The sequence below is a fragment of the Octodon degus genome, unplaced genomic scaffold, assembly GCF_000260255.1.
Source record: "Octodon degus isolate 3935 unplaced genomic scaffold, OctDeg1.0 scaffold00146, whole genome shotgun sequence".
Taxonomy (NCBI): Eukaryota; Metazoa; Chordata; class Mammalia; order Rodentia; family Octodontidae; genus Octodon; species Octodon degus.
Genome location: NW_004524722.1, coordinates 3,789,458 through 3,800,584, shown reverse-complemented (window position 1 = coordinate 3,800,584; position 11,127 = coordinate 3,789,458). Strand labels below are relative to the sequence as shown.

The window sequence follows — 11,127 nt, the reverse complement described above, 5'->3', positions numbered from 1 at the left end:
GAGAAAGTAGGAGGAACTCTTGAAGATATAGGGGCAGGCAAAGAGTTCATGAACAAAAATCAAATCACATGGAAAACACTTGAAAGAATTAACAACTGGGACCGCCCCTTGTTGAGAAGATTTTGCACATCAAAAGAAATCACCAACAAAGTAAAAAGACAACCTACAAATTTGGAAAAAATCTTGCAAATAAGTGCTCAGACAAAGGTCTGCTTTCTAGAATTTATAAAGAACTAAAAAACACTAGGGCCCCAAAATTTAAAGATCCAGTCCAGAAATGGGCATCCAAGATGAACACAGACTTCTCAGAGGATGAAATTAAAGAAGCAAATAAATATATGAAAAATGCTCCACATCATTAGCCATCCGTGAAATGCAAATTAAAACAACATTGAGATATTATCTCACTCCAGATTTTCATAAAGAAATCAACCAACAACAAATGTTGGAGAGGCTGTGGGGGAAAAGGAACCCTTCTCCACTGCTGGTGGGAATGTAGACTGGTACAACCATTATGGAAATCAGTGTGGAGAAGAATTAGAAAACTGGGACTGGAAATCCCACTTAAATCAGCTATTCCCCTACTGGGAATTTTCCCAGAGGATCTGAAAACATCATATCATAGTGATATATGTGTGCCTATGTTTATAGCAGCACAATTTGTGATAGTCAAATCTTGGAAACAACCAAGATGCCCATCACTTGAAGAATGGATGAAAAATATGTGGTATTTTTATACAATGGAGTATTACTCAATGGTAAAGAATGACAAACTCGAAGCCTTTATATTTAAGTGGATGCCACTTGAACATGCACTCATAAGTGAAATAAACCAGACATACATGTGTAAATATTATATAGATTCCCTAGTATGAGAACTCAAAAGAAGAAATACAAATATAAAAGTATAATACAAGTAAAAGGAAAGCAAGAACTTGAGGACTAGACAATGAAGAGAGAGTAAGGAGAAGAGCTAGGAAACATGACAGAGGCAAACCATACAGTTATATGTATAAGATGGGTAAGGCAATGATCCTGAGAATCTTCAGAAGATTTTCAAATCTAGCAGTTAATTGGAAGGATTCTCAACCTGACTAACTATATATACCAACACCTGTGAACTAAGCAACTGCAGTGAAGATGGAAATTTGTAATAGTAGATTCATGCTTGAAGGGCCTATCGTTCTGGTCTTCTGAATATGTGCTGCTTGTCATGACATGCCTATTGCAGCCTTGCTGGCTTTCGGTAGGATGACTGTTTAAAAAGAAAGGGGGTGGTGAATGAAGGCAGGAGACAGGAAAAGGAGTGTTGCGGGACTGTCCTGCAATAATGTTGTATATGGTTAGATTTTTGGACTTATGTGTAAATATATATAATTCTTTATTCCTATTTTTCAAATATATTTTAATTTTTAAATTTTTTTTCATCATATTCTGTAGGGACTTAAAGTTTAACATATCAATATTTGATGAAAAATGCCTGTTCCATGTTATGCCTAAGATGTTTGATATTCATTATTCAGATAATGAGGTTAAGCTCAACAGCCTAGGTTCTATGATAATAACAATAAGCTTCTCTTCTAGAGGGTTAACAACCTAAGTTTGCAGACCAAAAATTAGAGAAAAAAGAGGACCTTCAAGGAAAGTCAACATTGTGGCCCTAGCCTTCCAAGGTCAATTAAGACTCAGAGGGGGCCGGGGAGACAGCTCAGCAGAATAAGTGCTTGCTTCGCAAATGCAAGGGCCTGAGTTCAATCCCCAGTTCCACAAAAAAAAAAGAAAAAGAAAAAAAAAAGACTCAGGACATATGAGAACTTGTAGTGTAACATCATGTAACTCAGTTGTGTCCCAAATTTTCTGATCAAGGAGATTATGGGGGCCAAAGAGAAAAGTGATCGATGATGTAGAGTGTGCCTAAGGAGAGACACATTCAGAGACAACTTTCCCTCAGGCTTTCACAGACAGCAAATTAGCCAAGCAATGGCCATTACTCATCCACATGGCTGACACTGACTAAGGATCTACAATCTGAGGTATAGGATCTCAGGATAAAACCTGAGGGGATTTGACTGACCTTATCAGATCCAAAAGCTACAATTCTTGTTGCATAGGTCTTGCTTTATCTTGGTCTTAACCAGCCAGCAGAAAAATATAAAAACAAAGTACAAGAAATAAAGCCATGTTGTTATGTTGAGCTGTAGGGGACTCAGGTCAACAACTTCTGACATTGCCAGTCAAGTGGAAGACCGAATACTATTATAGACTACTGGACTATTTTGGAATATTTTGCTGAGATCACATACCTATAATATTTAAATGATGGAACTAAACAAAAAAGGGGATACAGATGAATGACCATTTTGTATCTGTGTATTCAAAATGGTTAGGATAGATGTATAGCTACATTCTCTTAATTCAATGAATAGAGGGATTTTGTTGTAATAGTATTTGTAAATAGAATATCACATCTACATCTTGTACAACAAATAACCACTAGGAAGATAGTATGTAATGTGATAATTATTGAAACTGTCCTACCAATTTGATTTGAAACTATCTCATTGCTATTTGTTTCTCTGTAAAATTATGGGAAAAAAAAGAAAAATGTTACAAGAAATTAAAAAGAGAGAAAAAGGGAAAAAAGAGAAAAAATAAGACAAAAAAATTTAAGCATTAACTGCTCCTTTACACAGACCAGCAGAAATCCATAGTACAATTATCCAAACATTTACTTATATACATAGTTACATCTCCTTTCCCTACTCCCACTCCTGTCCTTCTCATCTCAGTAATTCCTTCCTTTTGAACAGGTTCATTCACTTTTCTATAGGGGTGGTTCTTTCTTTTTTCTTTAGAATGGTAAGTGATGGAGGACAAATATTTGGATAGGGATCACACAGTCCTATTTAAAAGATGCTTCAGGTCTGAAACACAAATGAGTCCTTCCAGCTCAAAAGTTTGTAGCTCAGTTCATGACATTTCTCAAGGTATGGAGAAAGTTTATTTATCTCAACACTCATCTAGTACTAAAAATTCTGCTCCATAGGAATGTCTCTGTACATTTTCCTGCTGAACCTGTAGTGTAACAGGTAGCTACTTGAGGCCCTGAAGATTCCAGATATAAGGGCTTTTTCATCTTGAAGACATAATGTTTTCTAGAGGGACCTGGATAATCATTTTATTTTAAAATCTTCCCTAGTTCCAATTTTTAGATAACCTATGGTTCTGTTTCTATTATTTTTTCTCACTCCTTTTAGTTACTTGGTACTATTTCTGGGCATAGTTGCTAATATCTGATTAGATCTGAATAAATAATGATCTTTTATGAAAAATTTAGAGGCTCTAACCTCTAAAAATGATCTTTCTCCAAAGAGTATTCAAGCAAGTCTTAATCCATTTAAGAAGAGAATTTAACTTCCATTAGTATTGGTACTTATCTGGATTGCCCTGAATGCTAGAACACAGCCCTTCTAGCGCCTGAAATTAAGAGTAAGGGGTTTACTAATGTCATGCTGTTATGGTTTGTGTCTGGATGTCCTAAAGCCTCATGCAGTCACAGTGAGCAGGGCTTTTGAAGGCAGCTGAATCTAGAGTTTGTGATTGATTCATGGTCCAATTCTGGGATTAAAGGTGAGAGTGCTCTACCCACCCTAGGGCAATATAAAGGACAGAAAGAGGCTTGCCCTTTCTCTCCTCCTCCATTGCTTTTGCTGTTTTCTACCACCATGAACTGTTGCCCCTCTGACATGAGCCACCCCACCTTGGAGCTACCTAATTATGGACTGAAACTTCTACAAATGAAGATAAATAAAATTTCTCCCTTTGTGTGTCTGATATTTTATCTCATCGAGAGAAAAGTAACTAAGACACACTCTACCTTATCAGACTCTGACCTCCAAACTCTTAACTCCCTGACACCACAAGACTGCTAAAGCCCTGCAGCCTTGCAGTTGTTGCTTTTACCCTAGTCTTGGGAACCTTGCCCTAAATAGACAGAGCTTAGACATGTGAACATAGAAGGCAACTGCATTCTGAATTTTCCTAAGGTTGCCATGTCTGCATCAAGTATCAGACTATACCTCATTCTTGAGCTCTTCCTTCTTTCCAAACCTACTGAAGATGCCACAAACACTGGCCATCTCTTTCAGCTTGATTTTTGTTCCTCATTCTAAGACTTAGCAAATTCTCTGATGGGACTGTCTAAGGGTGAACCTACATTCCTTCCAGTAACTTCTACTTCAACTCCCACAGGGACTGGATTTTGTTTGACACCATCAGTGGATTTATGTGTTGTGTAAATGTATATGCCAGCTTCTATATTTACTATCACTAGGCTGGTCAGTGTGATTTAAACTACCCCACTGAAGTAGATGTAGAGACTGGGTGTTGGTCACCAAATGTCCAGAGCTTGAGCTAAGTGGTTAATGTTGCATTTTTTGCTACCAGAGTGACCACACAAGACTTCTAGGCTTACTCCTCTCAATCTACACTAACTCTGGAAAATTATATCTTGGATGGGTTCTGCCCAATTCTTATCACACACATTTCTCAGATAAAGTTTTGGGGCTCATCTCTCTACATGAAGCATTGTAGCTGTGATTCAAAAATTAATAGCTGAATTCCTATAATGTTTCAGAATTGTATAAGGCAAAAAGAGAACCAAGATAAATATGTATAGCTCTTGTCATTGAGTCTAGTACAATGTAGATGATAGAATTTTAGAGAAATAATCTCAGTACCACTTATGAACTTCTGTGTCTTTCTTCTAGTGAATATGCTTGGCTCCTTTGTCAAAGATAAGGTGGCTGATTGTTTTTGGAGTTGTTTCTGCATCTCCTAATCAGGTTCACTGATCCTCAGGTCTGATTTTTGCCAGTACCATGTTGTTTTTATCACAACAGCTTTGTAGTATAATTTCAAATCAGGAACTACAATGCCCTCTGCCTTGCCTTTGTGGTTGAGAATTGGTTTTGCTACTATAGGTCTCTTCTGGTTCCAAAAGAATTTTAGGAATGTTTTCTTTAGTTCTGTGAGGTATGCTAAGAGTATTTTGATTGGAATTGCATTAAATTTGTATAAAAATTTGAGAACCTAAGTTGGTTTTTCTCACCCATGAGCAAGTGATATCTTTCTATTTTCTGATACCTTTTTCTATGTCCTTTTTTCAAGGTTCTGTAATTTTCAATGTATAGATATTTTACTTCCTTTAGTAGATTGATTCCTAAGTATTTCATTTTTTGGATGCTATTGTGAAAGGTGTGATTTCCCTAACTTCTCTCCCAGTGAATTATTTTGCTGTGTACAGTACTGCTATTGATTTTTGAGTGTTGATTTTATATCCAGCTACACTACTAAATTTGTTTAGTTTTTTTGTTTTTGTATTTTACGACAGGATCTATAGAGTCTCACTACCTAGATCAGACTCATAGATCAGACTCATAGTGATCCTCCTGTTTACAGCCTCCTACACGCTAGGATTACAGGCGCGCCACCATGCCCAGTGTCAATCACAGCCTCAGCGCACCCCGGGGGGCGGGGCCAGCACAGCAGGCCCGGGGATCAAACTCTCAACCCCTGCATCTGCTTAAGCAGGCACTGTAATCCACTGAGCTATTTGGCCGGCCCTCTAAATTTGATTATTAAATCTACTAGGCCCATGTCTACCATCATGCATTAAACTAAAGTTGAAATGGGGTGGCGCACAGTCTGCACCATGGCGTTTTCCTGACACCAGGCGCAGGCTGCTGGTAGTAAGCAGGCCGGTATGGAGGAACACCTGGAGGCCCACCTTGTTGCACAGACACAGAACCCGCTGTACAGCTACTTTGCTGCGGTGGCCCGCCAGGATGGGCAAATAGATGCTGATGAATTACGGAGATATCTGACACAGTCAGGCATTACTGGAGGATACACACCTTTTAACCTGAAGACTTGTCAGCTTAGGGTTTCAATGCTGGATAGAGGTATGTTTGGCATGATGGGGTTCACCGAGTTTAAGGAGTTCTGGGCGGTGCTGAGCAGGTGGAGGCAGCACTTCACGAGCTTTGACAGTGACCACAGTGGCACTGTGGACCCCCAGGAGCTGCAGAAGGTGCTGACTGCAATGGGGTTCAGGTTGAATCCTCAAACTGAATTCGATCACAAAATGATACAGCATCAATGGGACAATCGCCTTCGACGACTATATCGGCTGCTGTGTGAGACTGTGGGCATTCACAGATAGCTTTCCAAGTAGGGATTCTGGTCAGCAAGGTGTGAATTTCTCAGATGATTTCATTTAGTGTGTCATGACTGTTTAAGTCAAAAGGAAGCCGTCTTAACGTAGCCTTCCAGCTGGAATTCATCTCTGCTTATTCTTTGCCTTTAGTAACCTATGTAAACTTACATGGAGGCTTTCCACAACAGCTGTTGTAAGGTTTATTACTTCACACAACTGAAACTTTTAGCTTTGATAATGAATTCTTCGGAACTTTGATAATATAAGTCAAGTCTGCTGTAGCAATTAGAACTTCACTAACTCATTATCAATCATGCCTTATTTTCCTGCAAACCTCTTTTATATGAGTATGAAGAATGTTTAAGGTGTATTATGTGATTTTCATTATGATAGGAAAAAAATTTTAATTAAACTACAATTATGTATCTTTCTTCCCCAGGGGAATATGGTTGAAAATGTGTGGAGCATTCTTGTGCAAATGATGTAGACCCTCATGGATACAGAAAATAAACCAACATGGTCATCTATGTCAGGTTTCATCTTAACAGAAATTTAGCACAGGTATTATTTAAACTTACACACATTTTGATGACCTTATCAAGAAAAAAGGAACATTGATTACTTGTTGCCTACTTAGAGTGGCAAATACTGTCACCAAGTTCTTTGTCATCACCCATTCAAACCTTTAACTATACTTAAAAATCTTGTATAACCTTCGCCATAGAAAAATTTGATAGAAAAAGACTAAGGGAATATATTAAAATGTTAGCAATGTTTGCTTTTGATATACAATTCCAAGTGACTTCAGTTTCATTTACACATGTCAGCATTTTCCAAATTTTTTATATGGATGCTTCCATTTTTAAATCAGAAGATAACTAATTTTTAAAGTATTAATACATACATTTTGATACGTGACATATTCATACTTTTAATGATACATAGCAAAAAGACTGGAATAGGTGTCCCAAAACGTTCATCTGGCAACCACTGGGAGACAGAGTAATGAGTTAATTTCTTTTTTTCCTTCCATTTTTCCAAATACTCTCTAATAAGCCAGTATTATATATGTCATTATATATGTCAAAAATTATTTCAGTAAGGTCTAGATCCTAATGCTGTCTGCGTCTCCCATATTATAGCTTGACCATTTTTTATAACCTCAGGATTTTGTTTCCCTGCCTTTGACAAGGAACTAGTACTTACCTCTTGGGGTAGTCTGAGATTTAAAAAAGCGTGTGGTATGAGCATCAACAGGGTCATGTTTCTTAAATTCAAATTTGGACTGGTTTGCATTTTTTATCTGCAAGAATTTTACAGACTAAAAAGTGCCCCTATTCTACTTCCTCCTTAAAAAAAAAAAAAATAAAGTTCACAGGGATCAAAGACCTAAATATTAAAATAGAAACACTAAATCTACTGGAAGAAAGAAAAGACAGAACTCATGTGTGTGTGTGTGTGTGTGTGTGTGTGTGTGTGTGTGTATTTAGTACAGGGTCTCACTACACAGATCGGACTCATGTTGATCCTCCTGTTTTCAGCCTCCCCAGAACTGGGATTACAGGTGTGTACTACCATGCCTAGACTTTGTCACCAGCTCAGTGCACGCCAGGGGCGGGGCTGGTACCGCATGCAGGATCCAAGATTGAACACTGGTCCTGCACTTGCCAAAGTAGGTGCAAGACAGAACTCCTGAAGACATAGATGTAGACAAAGATTTCATGAACAAAACCTTGATTGAATAAGAAATAATACAAAGAATCAATAACTGGGATATCCTATCAAAATGTCTTTGCAAAACAAAAGAAATCACCAACAGAGTGAAAAGTCAACCCACAGAATGGGAAAAAATTCTAGCTAGCTGTCCTTCAGTTAAAGAACTTGTATCTAGAACATATAAGGAACTAGAAAAAAAAAAACAGACCCCTCATATTTAAAGGACATCTTTATCAAATTTAAAGGGTCAATCCAAAAATGGGCATCTGAGGTGAATACACACTTCTCAGAGGAAGAAACACTAATAGCAAATAAATATATGATAAAATGTTCAACATCACTGACCTTTGAGAGATGTAAATTAAAACAATGCTGAGATTTCATCCCATCCCAGAAAGTGGCTATTTTCAAGAAATCAACCAATAACAAATGCTGGTGGGGATGTGGGAAAAAGGAATCCCTCTCCACTGTTGGTTGGAATGTAGACTGGTACAACCACTGTGGAAATCCATATGGAGATTGCTTAAAAAACTAGGATCAGAGGTCCCATTTGACCCAGATATTCCTCTTCTGGATATCTTTCTGGAAAAATTAAAAACATCATATCACAGCAATATATGTGCACTCAGATTTATAAAGCAGCACAGTTTGTAAATGTTAAATTTTGGAAACACCTCAAATGCCCATCAACTGGAAGAATTATAAAGAAAGTATGCTTTTTGAAAAATGTAACAGATATTATTTGGCCATAAAGAAGGATAAGTTGGAGGCATTTCTAGGTAAATGGGTGCAACTTGAAACCATACTCCTAAGAGAAACAAATCAGACTTACATGTGTAAACATTGCATTGTCTCCTTATGAGAAACTGAAACAGTAAATAAGGAGCCAAATGTGCAACAGATATTGTGAAATGGGAAAAAATTATTCAATAAAGAGAACTAGGGAGAGAGAAAGGGGAAAGGAAGGAAAGGAAAAGAAAAAAACTAGAAAAAAAGATAAAATAGAAACAAAGCTTTGTAAAGAGGTAGGGGAAAATGGGCTGAAGGGAGGAGAGGGGATTGGAGAATGTTAAGAAGCAAAATGAAATCAGTAGACATGTACTTCAGAAAACTTACTTTAGCCACCATATGAAATATTCATTACATGGGCAAGAATGAAGATTGGGAGACCAATCAGGAAGCTCAGCCAGTAGCCCAGATTGGGTAGGGAAAATGACACAGAGGTCACAGAGAAAAGAGTCACATACCTTATTTAGAAGTCATTCTGTTCCCTCTCTTTAAACTATCACCCCCTAACACTAACCTCACATGGGCAGGCCCAAAGTGGCTGCAACAAGCTGCTGCTACAAACCTGGAGAAACTGACAAAAGAGGACCCTGAAGTTCCTCCTCACAACGCTTAACTGTGAAGAGGTCTTCCCAGATACCTTGGGGTGAGGTTGTGAGGCCTGAGAAAAAGCACTCAGTTTCAGGAAAAATATAGCCTCGAAGAGGCTGGCAGAATCTTCACTGAGCTCTCCAATTGGCATCACCTTCTCTTCCTCTTTGACCTGAGGGTGAGCCAAGCCGGGGAGGATGGGGTCATTCTAAGTCCTGCTCTCTGCCCTGGTGGCAATGACTGCCCATTAAGTCTGCATCTCACTGCCTGGGTTCATGTTGGGTCCCTGGAAGCTGATGCTGTCTGATGCAAATTTCCAGGGTACTGAACAAGTGCAGGAAGAGAAGGCTTGCGCAGGCGTCTAGGGAAGGAGATTGTGAAGAGTAAGAGACAAGGTCAATGAATCGAAAAAATATTGAATCGATTGAGAACTCTAGAGAAAGGAGGAGATAAGATCTGGAAAGCAACTAAAAGCTTGGTCTTGAGAGAATTCATAAAAATGTAACCTCATACACTGTCCGAGACAGCCATCACCTGATCACAGTGATTTTATCCTTTCTTTTGACAAGAAAAGTGCACGGTCCTCTGCCCAAGTGAAAGTAAGCCGCTGGGATGCAGCATTGCTTATAGCCATGGGGAAGGCTGGACCTTGAACTCAGATATTATGATGAGCTGTGTGAAGCAATTTCTGGGGAACAGAATGATTTCTTTGTCTGCACTGAATACAGGCTAGCTCCCTAGGGTTATTTTCTGGAGGAAGTTCATGATGATGTACATGTCACAAAGTATTTCCTGCAGCCAGAAATCTTACAAGAATAAAGATTGACCCAGGGAGATTTGGAGTCTATGGTGACAGTACTGGTAGAACTTTGGCTGCCATCCTTAGTTCAGTCAAGATTCCAAACTAAGGAATAAACTCAGACTGCAAGCTTTAATCTCTCTGGTCCTCCCAGCATTCAATTTTAACAGCCTGTTAGCAGCAAAATGTGAATACCCCAATCCTGCCCCAACTCCATCAAAGTAAAGTACTGAATGACCTACTTCAGGGGCAACCGTGTCTTTATGCACGCAAAAATAGTTGTCACCATTCCCTGAAGGCTGGCAAACTGGATGTCCCAGCTGCATCTATTACAAAGAATTAGGAGCCTGTAGTACAGACCACAGGCAATGCTAGGATCATCCGGGATATCCTTCAGTTGCTAGATGCTGGCTCCTTCCCACTCATAGCAGACCGAAAGTATGTATGCTTACATTATGACATGTAAGCATGCTGTCCAAAGAGATGTCAGGATTGTGTATGCCAAGCAGTTTGAAGAGTGCTTGTGTGGAGGTGACCCTCAATCACTCTGAGGATAGTTTCCACAGGTACACGAAGCTGGCCTACCAACTTCTCAGTAGGAATCCAGAGTAGGAAGACTTACAGAGAGTGGCTGGATCAAAACCTATAAGAGTAACTTCTCCCAAAGACTCAAGCCGCTCTTGACCTCCTGTGTCTGCTTTGTAGAGACAAGTATTTCTTAGTTAAGTCCCACTCTCCCCCTTGAAACATGGAGTTTTTGATTCTGCAGACCTTTTGACTAATTTTCAAAAAGGAATTTAATCAATTGCAAAAATATCTGAATTTGTTTCCTAAAACAGGCCATTCTCTCTATTATTTATTTTAGCCAACTACTACCAACTACTACAAAGATCCACAGCTACAAAAAAAAAAAAAAAAAAAAACTACAAAATGCAGGACTAGGACTGAAAACAATCTTGAGTCCTTTCATGAAGATGGACTTCTGAGAAGAAATGTTCCCAGTGTGGCTGATATAATG

At 38.7% G+C, this 11,127-nt stretch overlaps 2 pseudogenes; both read left to right on the top strand.

Moving 5' to 3' along the window:
* The first annotated feature begins 1,218 nt into the window (after positions 1-1,218).
* On the top strand, positions 1,219-6,299 carry LOC101576824 (annotated as a pseudogene).
* Positions 6,300-9,967: 3,668 nt separating this feature from the next.
* On the top strand, positions 9,968-10,758 carry LOC111812842 (annotated as a pseudogene).
* The last annotated feature ends 369 nt before the right edge of the window (positions 10,759-11,127 follow it).